Source organism: Rhodamnia argentea, chromosome 7 (genome assembly GCF_020921035.1).
Source record: "Rhodamnia argentea isolate NSW1041297 chromosome 7, ASM2092103v1, whole genome shotgun sequence".
NCBI lineage: Eukaryota > Viridiplantae > Streptophyta > Magnoliopsida > Myrtales > Myrtaceae > Rhodamnia > Rhodamnia argentea.
In genome coordinates this window covers 20,230,321-20,247,032 of record NC_063156.1, presented here as the reverse complement: position 1 = coordinate 20,247,032, position 16,712 = coordinate 20,230,321, and the positions used below count along the sequence as shown (strand labels likewise).

Sequence of the window (16,712 nt, the reverse complement as noted above, 5' to 3'; positions counted from 1 at the left end):
ACATGGAGGCCCCTGGAGAGTATCATTGCTATATAGATATGGACTGGGCTAGGTAGAATAACAAAAAACTAAGTCGTCCGGCATGGGAAAGGGGCGGGCGAGGGGGTCTCAAGCAAGCTATATGATGCAACGGAATCAAACCTGTTCTGTTAGCTATGAAGTCAATCTATGCTAGTGAATTTTGAAGATGGCAGCCCCATAAAAATGCATTCATCAAGTGAGCAATATAGTAGAAATTGGTTTAAAAGATAAATGAGGTTAGGAGTGGATAAACTTTGATGATATAAGAAAAGCGATAAATTGCCCAAGCATGTTGCAGTGGGCCCCTGTTCAAATCTTTAAGGAGCGTGCCAAAAAGAGACAATGATAGGCAACAATAATAGTGTTCAAGCTTGGAAGTGAGAACAAAAGGAAAGCAACTAAACCTCACTGGTCATTTAAATGATTTACGTAAAGATAACTATACTGTTGGTAGTAGAATAAAAAGAAAATGGAATGTCTATTGTTTTATGACTGATTCAATAGGTATTTACCTTTTGAAGTAATTCACTAGCATTTTCACCTATTTGATCTCCTTAAGAATTCGGCAACGGCTCAATTATACGAATTGATACATGATATGTCAATGTAGTATAGTATTTTTTGACAAGTAGCAGGCACTATAGTTAATGACAACAAATGTGTCAGATATTCAACTTGCTTGCCTTCTTACACCAGCACTTAAGCACATGCATAAACCCGTATGAACAAAAAATGCGACTAGTCAGAAAGAGCACCCATCTCGCTCACACGTGAATCTTATAGGGAAACAACTACATTAGGTCTGGAGAGGGATGGGATGATGTGCAACTCAAATGACAGTCTTTAGTCCCTTTCACACAGTTCTTCCATTAGAACCCAAATGGACACTATATGCAGATTGGTAAATCATGCCCCTCCCCCAATTTAGCATATTCATTCTCCTGTTAGTTACTCCACATATAACCAGATCAGCATGTGGGGATCTAATGAAATTAGTAATTACTGCACGAGGACAAACCATCAAACTATTAACAAATAAGATTTAATCAACTTGCAAACTCCACATATACCATCCCCTGCAAGCATCTTATTTTGTACATAAGCAGAGAACTTGCCTGATTTGACACAAAAAACACGGTTCAAGAGTTGTTTTTTATTAATTAGGTGTGCTTCAGGGTCAAGAAGCCTCCACATCTCCAAAGCATAGTCTCTTTCAGCCATTGTGCACACATAAACTTCAAACCTTTTCCATCCTTTAGCTATCAAGTAACTCCTTAAGTCGTCCCATCCGGGACGTAGTCTCACTAGCACACTGGTTTCATGGATCTGCATAAAGGGAATAAAGATGCTGACAAGAGAAATACACAAGGATTTCTATATCTTGAATTTTTTAGCATTAACCTTACAAAAAGCAGCATTCAAAATTATCTGGTAAGTATGATTTTTTCTTAATTGGGCGAACAAGGCATTGCTAATAGAAACAAGAAGTGGAACCTTTTCAATCAAAACCTGCTCCAGTGACACAATATTGTGGACAAAGGAATTGATTTTGATGACAAGAAAAGTTAGCCCAACATCATGCACATCACTTTCGCAATCTACAAAAACATTTGATCAGCAACTTATATTGTTAGGCATAATCTAGATTGTAGTTTACACTTGAATATAAAAAATGCCTTGCGCATTTCCCTTTAAACTTGGGATGTCTTTGCTCACTGGAAAGGCCCGTGACAACTCCCAGCTTTTGTCAGACAAATTAAAATGAAAAAACTATTGCACGAGCCACTACTTTAGATAAATGAATTACATAATGGGAGCCGACATTCTTTCTGAAGGTAAATGAGTCAATGGTCATCTATTTCCCGTTTCAAATCCCTTGATCAATTCTAAATATGTTCTCCCTGATGCAAGAGAAAAATTCCTGGTTCTGATTTACAACGAGACACATGCTGATGGCGCATGACGACCTCAATTTAAAGAGTAATTATCCCCACAGAGCCAGTGTTCCTCCATTAGGGACAGCTTACGCTATCACACACAAAAAAAGAAGAAGAAGAAAACCAAACAATAATAGCAGCAAAAGTATCTTCTAACCTCAGGATTGATGCGAGTGAGGACGATATTCTTTTCTTGCAACCTAATTACAGGTCTAACAACTTTCTCTTGGCTGTCTGAAAGCCAAGGGACCTCCTCACCCTGAATCTTGTACATTTTTCCATTATCCATGACACAATCACTGTCTGCATACTGCTTCAATAGCGCTCTATCATCTACATATCGCTTCAGTTCAGCTGACATTTTTGACATCCTCACCGAATCAGTCTCCCTTGCAATCCAGCCTCGAAGAGCCTCAATTCTGTCCGTGAATGACTTCATTGTGTTGGCAACAATGAGCGTCTCATCAAGATCGAACACAATCGCGAGGCACCGTAGATTGAGCAATCCCAGAGAGGATTTGTAGAGACCCAAAGGAACCGAGAAGCACCAAAAACATGGGGACTTCTTCTGCTTACTAGGCATTGCCACCAAGTGTATTTCTTCTTCGCCAAGCAACACCACAGCAGTCTGCCAAAACATATTCACCCATCTGAGCTCTCACTCACATACTCTAAACCAACAGAAACACTACACGCAGCAAAGACCTGATATAACCAAGCACTCGGTACAACATGAAAGACATTCAACAGTATTTTTATGGGCAATTAAGACTAAAAGGATCGTGCAATAGAGATTGGAAGATTCGTCGTGAACAGAGACCTTGAATTCTTGGAAGCAAGAGGCGTGCAGGTTGATCAAATTCGCCTGCCTGACCAGAGAGGACGACTCGAGCTTGCACCGGACTGAGAAGGAGGACACTGCCTGTAGGATCGAGAGCGGTGGGCACCTCTCGCTGATTGGGGAGATGTGGTGGATGCGAATCTCATTGTTGGGGAACTGGAAGCTGTGGCCGTTCGCGGGGACAGCGTCCAGCTCCCCCAGGCGCAAATAGCCGTGATACACCACGGACTTGAACGCTAAACGGCTCATAGAAGCTCCCCCGCTCGCTCCGGTCCGAAATTACCGCTGCACGTTGAACCGACGGAAGAATCGCAAAATCGCAAATGTGCGTCGGAGAAACAGAGCTCGCGCTGCTAGGGTTTCAACGGACTGTGGTGGTTTCTTCTCTGGTTCGTCGACGTCCTCCTCGTCCTCTCTCTCTCTCTCTCTCTCTCTCTCTCTATAACTGCTAATTCACTCCGTAATCTGAAACGAATTTATGTAGGGGGGAGGCGCGAGTTTCAACTGACTTTACTGAAGTGCCTTCGTCAGTACGGACAATTTGCCGCTGGCCCTAAATTAATCCCATTTATGCTAAAAAGGTAAGATTGCATCATTCCTTCTTTTACTCGTATATATATATACTTCTAAATAAGGATCTAGTTGCCATCATTATGCACATTTCACATGTTTTGTTTAGTGTGTTAAAGAATTTTTTTGGTATATTCTTATATATTTCTATAATATTTTACATACTCCGTGTAAAAGTATCTTGCCAATAGTAAAGAAAAAAAACCTTCTTTCGTATAATATAAAACTTAAAGAAATAATTTTCTTCACCGTTATTTTCGTAACACTCATCTGTTCATTATCCATCTTTATCTCAAAAGCTCACGTTCTTGGTAAATTTTTTATTTTCTATTTCAATAGTCTATGCATACATATATATATATATATATCAAGTCTATTTATTTATTATGGTAAATAAATTATATTTGTTCCTTACTATTGACGAGATATTTTTCGTAGGTTATATAAGACGTTGTAGAAACATCTAGGAATACTCCAAAAAAAATTACGCACATCGATGCATCTTGATATTTTTCTGTACACTTTACGGATGGTATTGATTTTCGTTAATCCAAGATAATAAGATTTCACTAGCATAAGTTCTTATTTTGTAAAATTTTTTGATTTAATTAAATTTTATCTTTTAAAGTTTCATGTTGGAGAATGTAACTATGATTTTATTTTGGAAAATCTTCACTGGGAGTTTTTATTTTTGTTTCATCCGATCATCTCATTATATGTGTATTATATAAAAGGAAACCAATAAGAATGGGTTTGACGGTGATATGCACAACAAAAGTAAAAGTTTAAAAAAAAGTGGTAGTGTTAAAAAATTGTCTGTGTCAAATTTTTTCAAGATCCTACTTGACTATTTTATATTGCTTGACAACGTAGAAAAGAACTAGGTTTCTTAGAAATTTTTTTTTTTCACAAAACTTGTTTTAATGGAAGTAAAATTTAACAATGAAAAAGACATAGCGTCTTTAATGTACATGGGATACCTACGTTAAACAAAAACTAAAGGATGCATGGTGAGATTGATGAACATGTTTTGATGAAACGAAAGTGTTTGATATTTTGAGATATAAGAGTTCACCACTAAGGCATCAATGAATACTCCACAGCCGACGATAAAGAACTTTATTGTTAACCATTACAAAACTTTAAAGTTCACCACCAACGAATTAGATAAATAACTAAAAGAATTTCTCACTTGAGAAGAAATCTCATGGATTATCAACTCATGAATCTGCTTCTTACAATTGGGAAAACAAATATATTTATAGAGGGACTAGGACTCTTAAACAGGAAACATCAAACAAGGACACGTTAAAAATAGCAAATCTTAAACTAGGGAATACCAATTTCGACCAAAAAAAAAAAAACTAGGGAATATCAAACAAACTTCAAAATTAGGAAACAACTTGAACTAAGAAACAACTCAAAATAGGAAACACCCTTTCAGCCTTTGATTCAACTTAAGGAACCTTTATTCTTCAACTTATGAAAACACCATCTTTAATGCCTTCTCCTTATAGGACCCATTGGATCATTTTGCGGTCGAAATTTCCCTTTGATTGCATAGACATAAGCACTTGAAATGGACCATTTGCTCTATGCATGATTTTGTTTTTTCTTCGAGAAGAAAACCTCTCCTTCCACAAATATATCCACCCAATCTCATCACGCGTCACTAAACATGAAAATGGAAAAGTTGTAAAAACTCCTTGCATATAAATGGAAAATGTTATAAAAAAGGAAATAAATAAAATTGGGGTCACCGCATTAAATTGCAATTTGATGAGTGAGAGCAATTTTATCTTTTTGGTAAAAATTGAGTGGATTTATTTATATAGGAGTGAAAATAGCGTTGTCCTTAATTTTTATGGAGCACTCTTTTGATATTCTTCGCACGTTTTGCTTCTTGTTGGGATTTGTACTTCCTTATAAATGTTAACTTTTATGTTGCAAGTTAGTTATTGATATTTGAATAATTTTCGTAGCTCTTCCTATTATTTATTTCTTAACTATTGTCGAGTCTCTGATTTACATCTATATAAGAATTAAACCTCTTTCTTATTCTTAAGCAGCCCCTCGAGACTACGAATGTCATCTTGATTTCGTTCTAAAAGAAATATTTGTATGAAGTTTGATATGATTTACAGGCAAGATATGCTAAAACACATATTTCAGCTTTACAAAGCAAAAAAATTCGCCTTATGTTGTATCTACTTTGCAAAAACTAAGGAAGGACAATGTAAAAACGGGCCTTTGTTGGATCCGTTGCACCCTTTTCAAAGGCCTTCCGAAGACTGCATGGGTAGTCTAACTTGAGAACAACATCTCGCGAAGAATTTTCACTACTCCTTGCTTCTCGGGACTATCTCCAACAGGTATATTGAAGATGTCTATATGAGAGAACATCATTGAAGCCTAAAAAGGCTTGATCGTAAAAAAAATATAGAACAAGCCTAAGTGTTATTTGCTGTATTATGGTCAAATAATGTTTCATTCTTATGAGATTTTCATTATAGTGTTCTTGTTGCTTTGTAATCGAGAAAAAATTAACTGCACAAGTTTGATAGTAGCACTTGAATCTTGATAGTGTGATCTTCCATATGATAGGATCAACACTTGCTAATTGTAACATATCTTGGTGATTATTAATGTATTTCAGCCCCAATCGTGGCTATCGGTATGGATGTAGACATGGGGATAAAATCGAACCACTATAAATTGTTGTCCAATATTTTTAAAGTGCCTTTATCTGACTTGTTGCACTATCAGCTTCACAAGATCTACTTATTATATGCTTTTCCTAATTTCCAAGCATTCTTTGTAGATTCCGGCATAATCTTCAATTTCTGTGAAAACAACCTACTCACCCCCTCTAGGTTGCGTAGTTGGCGCCAATAAATAGTAATTAACTTGCAAACTCCACACATACCATCTCCTGCAAGCATCTTGTTTTGTACATAAGTAGACAACTTATCGATTACCTGAGTGCCATATCTTTTTAAATCGTTTACCAAAGTGTAGAAAATCCGATGTGACATGACACTTGTGATAAATATTTTTAAAAAGTTATGGCACTCGAACGATCAATTGAAAAGTTATATAGCACTTAAGTGACAAAAAAAAACTTATCACTCAAGTAAGTGTTGTCCCTAAAAGTTATGGTACTTGAAATGTGGAGTGTCCAAAAGTTTTTATTTTAAATGAAATAAATAAAATAAAAATAAAAAATCAATCCTAAACAAATAAAAATCCGAGAGAGAGAGAGAGAGAGAGAGAGAGTAAAGCAATCATAAATACTTCAAATGGCTTCAAAACTCAAGATACGAGCATCCTAATGAACGTCACCACTTTATGTTCATTTTTCATTAACTCTTTTTTCTTTTAATTGCGTCAGGTTTGTTGACAATATTAAAATGTAATGTTAGTCTCCGAAAGGAATCTCTTCAAGCTCCCTTTCAAAGATGGGTAGCTGTTTACACCCGAATTGTCCCTACTAGTCAAACTTACAAAATTTGAGATCTAAGATCCCCGATCACGGTATATCTCGTTTCTTGACAAAAAGTAACAAGATAATTGTTCGTAGTACCTACTTCATCGAAAATGTCCGCAACGAAAGATCTTTCACTCAATGCATAGAGCCTTCGGATTTAATGATTAAATCGGTTCTTGTGACGATTTCGAACAAGAAGTAAATAAATTGTGCAATAAATGTAAAATGCAGATAAAATAAATTGCAAGTAGGATAAATTATAGAGTAAAATTGATAAATATTGCATGTTGGATGATTGGTCCATACAAAAGAATCGTCTCCGACTATATATAGCCTAGTACATTATATAACCGTCGGTTTGAACTGCGGACTTATTTTCTCTACTAATCTATCGATATGACATGCCGACGTTGTGGTGTCCCCGAAGTTTTACTTGGTTAGGCATCGGTCTGCCATGCTATTGGCCACCGATATGTGTTTCACCTTGGGCCTTCAAACAATGCATTGCACCTATATGCTCTATGACTATCTTAAGCCCAGGCCAATTTTCGGTGTCCAACAAATGTTCACTTTCAAAAGAATTAAAATATTTAATTCTTTTAAATCCATTGGTGAGTTGGCCCATTTGAAATCTGCACAATCCTGCTTGCCGCCTCTTCTTGATAGACTTTTGTATTCTTATATGACGGGTGCCCCGTTCACTAGGTTTTCATGATTACTAACTCCCGACAGTTCGATATCCTATCTTAGGATCTCACGCCCCTTTTTCTTATTTCCAAGTTGTCTTTCAAGATACGATTTTTTTTTCTCCTTTCACCTTCTCTATGATCTTTAACCTCGAAACCCTAAATCCAATGCAGCATATCAATCAACTCTCTCGCCCCCTACATGTAGCGCCCTAGGCACGTCACTTCCTAATTCATGCTTTCATTAGATTATGTTTTCACTAAGGTTAGTGCAAGCGGAAGACAGATAACAATTTAATTTCACATTTAAAGGACAAACATGGAAAACATATATTACCATAATACTTCATTTCATATGCGCACATTAAGAGTTGTGTTACATATTAGCCATCACTATCAAACACAAGCGCAACTACCTATGCTTGGAGGGGTTTCCAAAAAGTTTCGTAAATCCCTTCTAATAAATGGCATCGTGCGAAACAAAAAGGTGCCTAATACATATAGACAATAAAGCACATACGTATATATGTGCATATGAGTTTGTGCACGCCTGCCATCTAATTTTCCACCACCTCCTCGGGGGTGCTGTACTCCTCTGGTCCGCTGTCACTACTTCCATCATCATCACCATCATTAGCAAAACTTAGGGGTTCCGAACACCTGATTGCCACGCCTCATGTATCAAGCAATGAACTAAAACAACACCACAAGCATATGCTCTACATTGACCCACAAGACGAGCGTGTAGGGAACAAAAATAGAGATGGACCAAGGAAAAACAATGTCATCCATCAAAGCCTCAAATAGACAGACACTCTATAGCGGTAATGAGGTGGTACATCCATAGCTAAGAATCTGAAATGTCAACAAGAGTGAGCTACACCCCAGCAAGAGAAAACATCTAAACTTTACACTACCCAATCCACATGAACCTTGATCAAGTATTTATTCAAGACAAGCAATTAGAAATAATCATACACGCGAGTTGAACATCTTTAAACAATAAGCTCCACATAACACATGAATCATGCTATGCATTCACAAGTTCACACACAATTTCAAGCCATATTTCATTTAGCATTTCGTGATTCATCTTTTCTTCCCCGCCAAGACCCACCGATTCCACTAGACATCCACGTAAGGCGCTTCCAAGACTTACACACCCTTGGGCATCTCAACTTCTGAGGCATTCTTTGATCGCATAGCAAGGGTATCCCAGATCACATAGCAAGGGCATCCCAAACACTTAGGGCATCATCGAGTCGCTAGCCGATGGGTACTATTCACATCTTTTATTTACCCACTCTTGCATATAGATTTTTACATGCCATGCTATGTAGACATTTCCCACATCATTCAACCGAGTCTACTACTCGATATGCACAACAATCAATCCCATAGAGACAGTTCTCATATCATTCAAAAAAGTACCTCCATTCAGCATATAATATCTAATGGATAGATTGAGATCCTAAATCATGGCATCATATATTGTTACCAAATTAATTCATAAAATCACAAAAATTCACAGATCAATAGTCTAAAGTGTGACAAATAACTTTCGTTTGAATTTTATTCTTATTTCACCCATAGAATAGGGAGTTCTTCTCACAAGTCGTGACTTACTCATATAGGGACAGTTTCGCGCATCAATCGAAATCACTTCCTTTACCTGAGTAAATCAACTCATAAAATAACAAAATTTTAGTATGTTATAGATAATACCCCGCTCAACAACTTTCATGAAGAGTAGAAGGTCTAATTTAGATTGTATAAATTGCAATAATAAAGTAAGGTCAGTCAAGTGGACGGTCATTTCACCCACTTAAAAGATTCCAAAAATCCTGAAAATTTTATATGTTGTAGCCATGGATGTCTTTTAAAACTTTCATGAGACAAGTGGTCACAGTTCAATTCGAGAAAAATCATGAAAAATCAAGAGCATGCAAAGGTCACGGTTGAATTTCACCAGATACATACAAAACCGTGAATGAACATGACCATTAGACCGACCATTTGAGCTCCATAAATTCTCAAATTAAATTATGCTATATTTTAAGATATTATAAGTAGCTCTTATAACGAAATTTTTGTTCAACTAAGCCCACAAAAAGCTACACAAAATTAATAAACAGTGAAGGTCATAACATGCTCAAACTCAAAACAACACCAAAACAAACATGCATGGCCATTTCCCAAGCTTCCTCACAAAAACCATTTCCATGCAACACCTTAGGCTCAATGACACTCCCATTTCCAGTATGTACTAGAACTAACTAAGTCACAAATTTCAAATAAAATCTTAACCAAGTAACACCAAGATCACGTAAATGTAAAGTAGAGATGTTAAACTTGTCTTGAACCAAAAACAACCAAATCTTCAGCAGCTCTTGAGTTTATTAGAGAGCAAGGATGAGAGTGAAGGAGAGTTGAGAGCGATAATAGAAGAGGGGGTTCAATGGAAACATAGAGGGAGAGAAAGAGGTTGAGTGTAAAGGAAAATTTTGCATGAATTTGATAAGTTCAAGGGGGTAGCAGCCATCATGAGATTGTGGGATCATCATTGAAGTAATTTAAAAAAAATTTTGAAGTAATTCTTGAGGGTGGCTAGCCATGCAATATTGGTCTTCCCTTTTTGCCCCGAGTTATACAATAATGCACATTAAGCATCCCAAATTAGACTTTAATTCATCCTATAATCTCTTAATTCTTCGGCCTAAATATAAATTTAGTACTACAGTCTCACAATTAATTACGACACATTCCAATTAGTGTAAAAAAAAAATACATTCTAATACGGTTGTCACATTAATCGACTAGGCGAAATTACGGATATCACACTATGTATATTTCTCGGTATGAAGCCCTAATGAATGGTGAAGGCACATGCATTGCGGTCGTTCTTTACTCACCTTCGAGAAGTTTGAACAACAATGCGCCGTGCTAGGTCCATGCCTTGTCAAACATGACATTCCTTCCCCTGTCCAATATTGTTTTCCGTCATAAGGACGAGAAGCTGCCCTTCCAACATGATAGGTTCATTTGGTCGGTATTGTTATCGTCGCCAAGCTTTAGGTCTTTCCTTTCTTTCGACCGTAATTTCTTTCAATGGTACAACAGAATTAGGTCCCAAAAAGAGAGTACTTAGCATGACACTGGAATTGAAAAAGCCATTCAACTCTGCTGCTTTGATTGGAGGCGTAGTACTGTCCTATTAGGCGCTCTGACCGGTTTTGGGTCTCCGTATACTAACTGTTTCTTTTTTCACCCGGGTCCCATGACTTACTTTTCTTGACGTATTCGCCATAATTGGGCTTATGGCGAAAACTTCTACCATAGCGGCTTAAATGGGTGCCCTTTCATGTCCTCCTTCAAGGAATCTTCTTATAGGAATTTCATCTCCTAGTTTAAGGAGAAATCGGGCGAAGATTATTCTACCGAACACATTGTGTTTCTTTTAGCCTAGCTCATAAAATAGGTCCTTCACCTAGCACTGCAAATTTGCAAAGGCTTAGCCTAGCCGGCCTACTAATTGACCCAGGGGAAACACTTCACTCTAGGCAACCGACTCTAGTTGCTCTTTAAAGATGCTTGGATTATGCCACTTTATCCACACAAGAGGCAACCATTGGCAACTCTCATGTCCCTTTTTGGATCCTCCAAGCCCGAGCAAAGCTTTATTCTCCCTTCCTATTTTCAAAGAAAAAGATCCTTCTTCCTTCGGGGAACAAAGCTCAATCTTACTTTCCATATTCTCGAGGAGTCAGTCTGTTGAGCTATAAACTCAATTCTGTTCCTCTCGGCACTTCAAGTTTCAAGCACTATTTCAACTTGCTTTACTGCTTTTCACCGCCCTCGCCGACTTTTGCCCCCTTAGGCACCCCGGATTTACTGATCTATTTATCTTCTCACCGATCACGCATGCATTCTGGCTCTCTATGTTTCTACTTGTTGATCTCACCCTTAGACTTTTAGTCAAAGGCAAGCTCAAACCAGGACTAGAATCTACTCCCCTCGGTATTATGCTTGACACTTTTGGGCTCTTACGGGGTATTCACATAGGGTATTCACCTGCATATTTTGTATTCAATGGAGTATCCTTTCGGTATGAAGAATAAGTGTGTCATTATCGAGACATGTGATCCCTTCAAATGCTACTCCCAAATCTCGAACAAAATTCTCCAAAACCACTCCATTTCTCCGTCTACACCTTTTCTTGGGATTATCATGGAGTTTTATGGCTGGTGAGCAAAGTATCAAGCCATCGAGTTCAAGGAAGACATTTCCCCTGCATTGAACAAGGTTACGAATGAAAATCCTTTCTCACCGAAAGTGAAGGATCCCGATGTAGACTCCCCATCCAGGCCAACAATGAAAAGAAAGCCACCGCCAGATAATTAATCACCATATTTTTTTACCGCATTTAACGTTCCCCATCGATCTTTTTAACTCATTCAACATGTTCCATATACATCTTGCAAACGCCATTTTCACTGTAATCCCTTGCAAGCAAAACGACAATAAGCCGAGTTTTTGGTACTAACCTTTGGAGGTTCAATAAATAAGGTTGTATTATCCAAGCTTGCATTGAGTCGAATGGCATATGCCAAAGTAATGCTAGCATCATCATTTGCTCCCACATACTGCAGTTTATCTCCCTTCCGGAAAGCCAAAGTTTGATATAGAGATGACGACACACATTGGTTTGTGAATCCAATCTCTCCCGAATAATAAATTATATGACACAACAGCATCCACTATGAAGAAAGTGGTTTTTGACGATCTGCTCCCGATAGCTAAGTCAAATACCATTGCCCCCTAGGTATCACCGACATCCTTAGTGAAGTTCGATAAGGTGTCATTTATCAAGATGACATCTTTGTCTTTCGTCTCGATTTTCTTCAAGAACTTGTAGGGATCGGATTCAAGGTTGCTCCAGCATCAACCAGGATTTGGTTAATCGGACTACCATCCACTCGATCGATCATCATGAGTACATTTAAATGTTTTGTATTGTATCCGGATAACTTTTCCAATTGTACATTGTCCTCATTGGTGAATTGTAGCTCGACCTTAGCCATCTCTTCGACTTCAATTCCATTTCCCTTTGGTGAAGCCCCCTCATTGCAGACACTTGAAAATTACGTAGCAGTTTGGCATGCACCATATTCGATCTTGCCGATGACGCAAATGCCTCGGCATGGTCGAATTTGTGGGAGTTTCCAAAAAAGTAAATATGATGGTGTTGATTGTAGTAATATTACATCCATGAAAAAAGTTGAATAATGTGAGTTATTGCCATAGACTAATCTATGATGATAGTGCGAAAGTAGATGAGATGTATGAAAGGTGAAGATTACCCCGAAAAGTTAAATTCTTTTTTATGAGAAATCTTCTATTGCTTATTGTGACAAAAAAATTGGAGGTCAACGATTGATACTAGCAGTAATTGGGATCCTAATAGCCATGAGGAGGGTAACAAAGACAAGTTTGATGTTGATTTTGATGTGTGTTTAGATTTGAAAAAGGCAAAAGAATACTTTCTTGACAAGAAGAAAAACAATGTTCGAGGGCAACTTATCCGAGCTCAATAAGTATCTTCAAGCCGAACAAGATGAAGCCCGTGATCTCGACCTTTTGATGTGAAGGAAAATTGGTGACTAAAAGTTTAAAATCTTCTCTTTGATGGTTCGGGATATTTTATCTATTCCTATAGCAACCGTTACTTCGGAGTTGACTTTTAGTACATCTAGTTATGTTGGCTGGCTTTTGAAGTTCTTTGACTCCTAGAGTGGTGGAAGTTTTGATTTGCACTCAAGATTAGTTGAGAGTATTTAACATGTTGATTAATGTTAAAGAGTGCATTGAGAATATGTAAAAAGTTTAAGTAGAGCAAGTCATGGATATATATTTTTTTTCTTGTAATATTTCCATACATCTAACGAGTGAATGTCTTATTCAATATCTTGTTCTTATTAGATATGGATGACATTCAGTTGGAGCTTACCAATAAATATAGTTTACAAGTTGAAGTGGAGCTGGTCCTACTCTATTTACAAGCAATCATGTGTGCACAGGTTGCGAAATCCTGCTCCCTCCTCATGCATCCCCACCCCAACTCCCTCGAAGGTAGGAATTCGAATCCCCCACCTCCCCCTTCTCATGAGGAAAGAGTGGCCACTAGGGCAATCCCCTAGTAGTTGAATTGAAAGGAATATCTATGGTGAGATTTTTCATTAATTACTTGAATTCGATCTCTTGTAATTCTAATTTGAAACTAATGTTCAGTGCGCATATATACTTATTGCAATTTGGCCACTTTTTTTGCTTCATCTATCAACCATCAAGAAAGAACTTGAAGTCTTCATATTTCATTTGTTTTTTAAATAAAATAATTGACAAAGATGGAATTTTTTTTCCCTTTTAGTGTGCTTTTGCTATCATATGAGGATGCATTTTAAATTGTTGTTGTGTTTTGAGCATTAGCATGGACATTAGCATGTCTTGAAGAGTTATTGTTCGGATAAATAGGGCCAATTAACTGATGATCGAGGGATATTAATAATCAATGATAATCATTTATAGTGGGTATGCTTTCATATTTTGTGTTTTCTTGAGGTATTGAGGAAGATGAAAGGTGATGTTAGCAAAAAAAAAAAAAAACACTTCCTAAATGATGGACGAAATTTGTGGGATTGTTTATGATATTTATTTATGGATGGCTTTATGTACTTCCAAGAGCAGGAGGTGATGTAGGGATGGTTTCTCCTATCATGTTGCTTGTTGTTGTTGTTGTGTTGGGCTTGTGTAGGATGTGCACCTTGAGTCATGAACCGGAAAGGTAGTATGAGTAGCGTGGTATATGCATGCAAGAGCAGCACCAAACATTCTTACTCATCCATATGAGGTGTACGCTACTCAACATATACTATTTGGACTAAAGAAATCATAACATGGTTCTACACATAATAGTATGAAGATTCAAAGCCTCGCACTTTTATAACCAGCTAGAGCATCTTACCTTTACGAAGGTTGAACTCTAAAATTGATCGGTTTTACTAGATCGCTTGAGAACTAGATCGAGAAACTATCACGTATAATCAAAACCATTTTACCCAACAATACCTTTCCTTGCATCCCCTCCATATATGATAAATTAGTCTTTTGACAATATTTCATTATAAGAAGAAAGTACCTTTGAAAGGATGATCCACGACAATCAATCCAATACCAATGTATGCATAGACGAGTGATTTCAAAACCAACGATTTTTGGGTTAAGTATATGGACGGTGCATAAAGTGTTTAGGCGATCCTGTGTATCGAATGAATGAAATGATATGCAAATGCAGGATAAATATGATTACCACCAAGGCATAAATGACGCACTACCAGCCAATGTTAAAGATCGGGATTCAGATAGCTCATCACCACCGTCTAAATGATAAACCACCAATAAAGGTTAAAGGGTTTTTGGCTTACCACCGAGGAAGAATCCATTTTTCAAGACTAAAGAAACCGAAGGTAAAATTCAACTCAAGAAGGGAAATTCTCATTAATCAACAAGTCTACGTCAAAATGAAAAGCTCTTTCTTTATTTGTAAAGGAACTCGAACATAGAAAATAGACAAACATTAAAGACATGGGGACCAAACAAACATTAAAGAATTATGGGAACCAAAAAATAATTAAAGTCCTAGCAACTAAAAAATGCACTAAAAGACCTAGGAACCAAAAAGACATTTAAAGACATAGAAACTTGATCTTGACTCTTCAACCTTATTGATCATCTCCCAAAATTCGTCTACCAGTCTTGACTAGCAAATAACCATTTTGAAATATCATCAAATAATTAAGGAAATCAATAACTCATTCCGCAAGGAAGACTTGATAACTCTCTGGATGATAATTTACACATCGACATCTTTATTCTCAATCCATCGTAGCAAGTTATAAGCGTAATCTGTCTTAACTTGAATGAATATCAATTTAGCTAGACTTATTGATGGAATCATATCGGAACTTGTCATTCCAATGAGTCGGGTGCTCTTGCATATTCTCCCCGGGTTGTTTGAGATTTGATCTCAAATCTTGAAGTTCTTAATCATCCCAATAATGAGAAAGGTCCCCAACAATAAATGTTACAGAAACGCCAAACTCTCCAGGAAATTCAATCTTATGTGCATTATTGCCGATTCTCTCGAGAACTTTGAATCGCGATCAAACACGATGATTTTGGGAATCCATGAAGGCGAATAATGTGATGACGTGAATTCTACCAACTTATTTAATGGATAAAATGGGATTATTTTGGCGGTGGTCATTTAGAAATTGTGATTTTTGGGACCTTAGACAATTGTAAAAATTGTTTGCAGATGAAAGTAGGCGCCTCTAGATAGTTTTGGTCCTAATAGAGTTAGATTATGTGAAAAATTAATGCATTTTCTTCATTGTGGGTCGAATAAATATGGAATCCACATGATGGACAAGTGGCGATAAGCAAAGGATAAGTGGCACCCCTCTCTTGCCATGTGTCCAAGCTGCCCACATTCTCTAGAAATACCATAGCTTTCTCTCTCCTCCCTCTTTGGTGGCAAGAATTCTCTAGACACCCTCGTTCTCTCCCTCTCGCTCTTGTTGCCCACTCTAACCGTATGGAGGACGAATGATAAAGCTCGAATATGACGCAACAACGGTCTAAAAATCGTTCTTGAGCATGGAAGTAAGGCGAGTGAAATTCTAAACCCTCACCTCTTGGATTGTTAGTTTTGGCCTACATATTGCTTATTTAATTTTCACGTTGCTTTGGTTTGTGAAATTGCTATCCTTAATTGTCGGGATTGAGGAATTGAATGACGGACCGTTGACATTGGGCGAGAATTTCCGGTAACCATGTGAGGTGGTTCATTTTTAGTGTGTGGCGTATTGGACTACATTGCATGTTGAACCTATTGGTTTGATTGACATCTTTGAAAGTGGAAATAGTGAAATTGGTGATTGGATTGTTAGATAGGACGGCGGAATGAGCTTGGTTGAGAGAGATGTTCGATTTAGCATGAGGAGAGGTTCAGCTGAGAGCATAAAGGATAGGACACTCTTGTGTTTCATTTGATGAATTTCGAGGCTTGAAAAGTCTCCTCGTGGTTGGAATTGAGTGGGCTAATGGTAAAA

At 37.4% G+C, this 16,712-nt stretch overlaps 1 protein-coding gene across 2 annotated transcripts in view; it reads right to left on the bottom strand.

The window, feature by feature from the left end:
• LOC115756190 (RNA polymerase II C-terminal domain phosphatase-like 2) overlaps positions 1 to 16,712 on the bottom strand; it is a 44,514-nt gene that overhangs the window by 6,754 nt on the left and 21,048 nt on the right. The gene's annotated exons all lie outside the window — the stretch shown is intronic.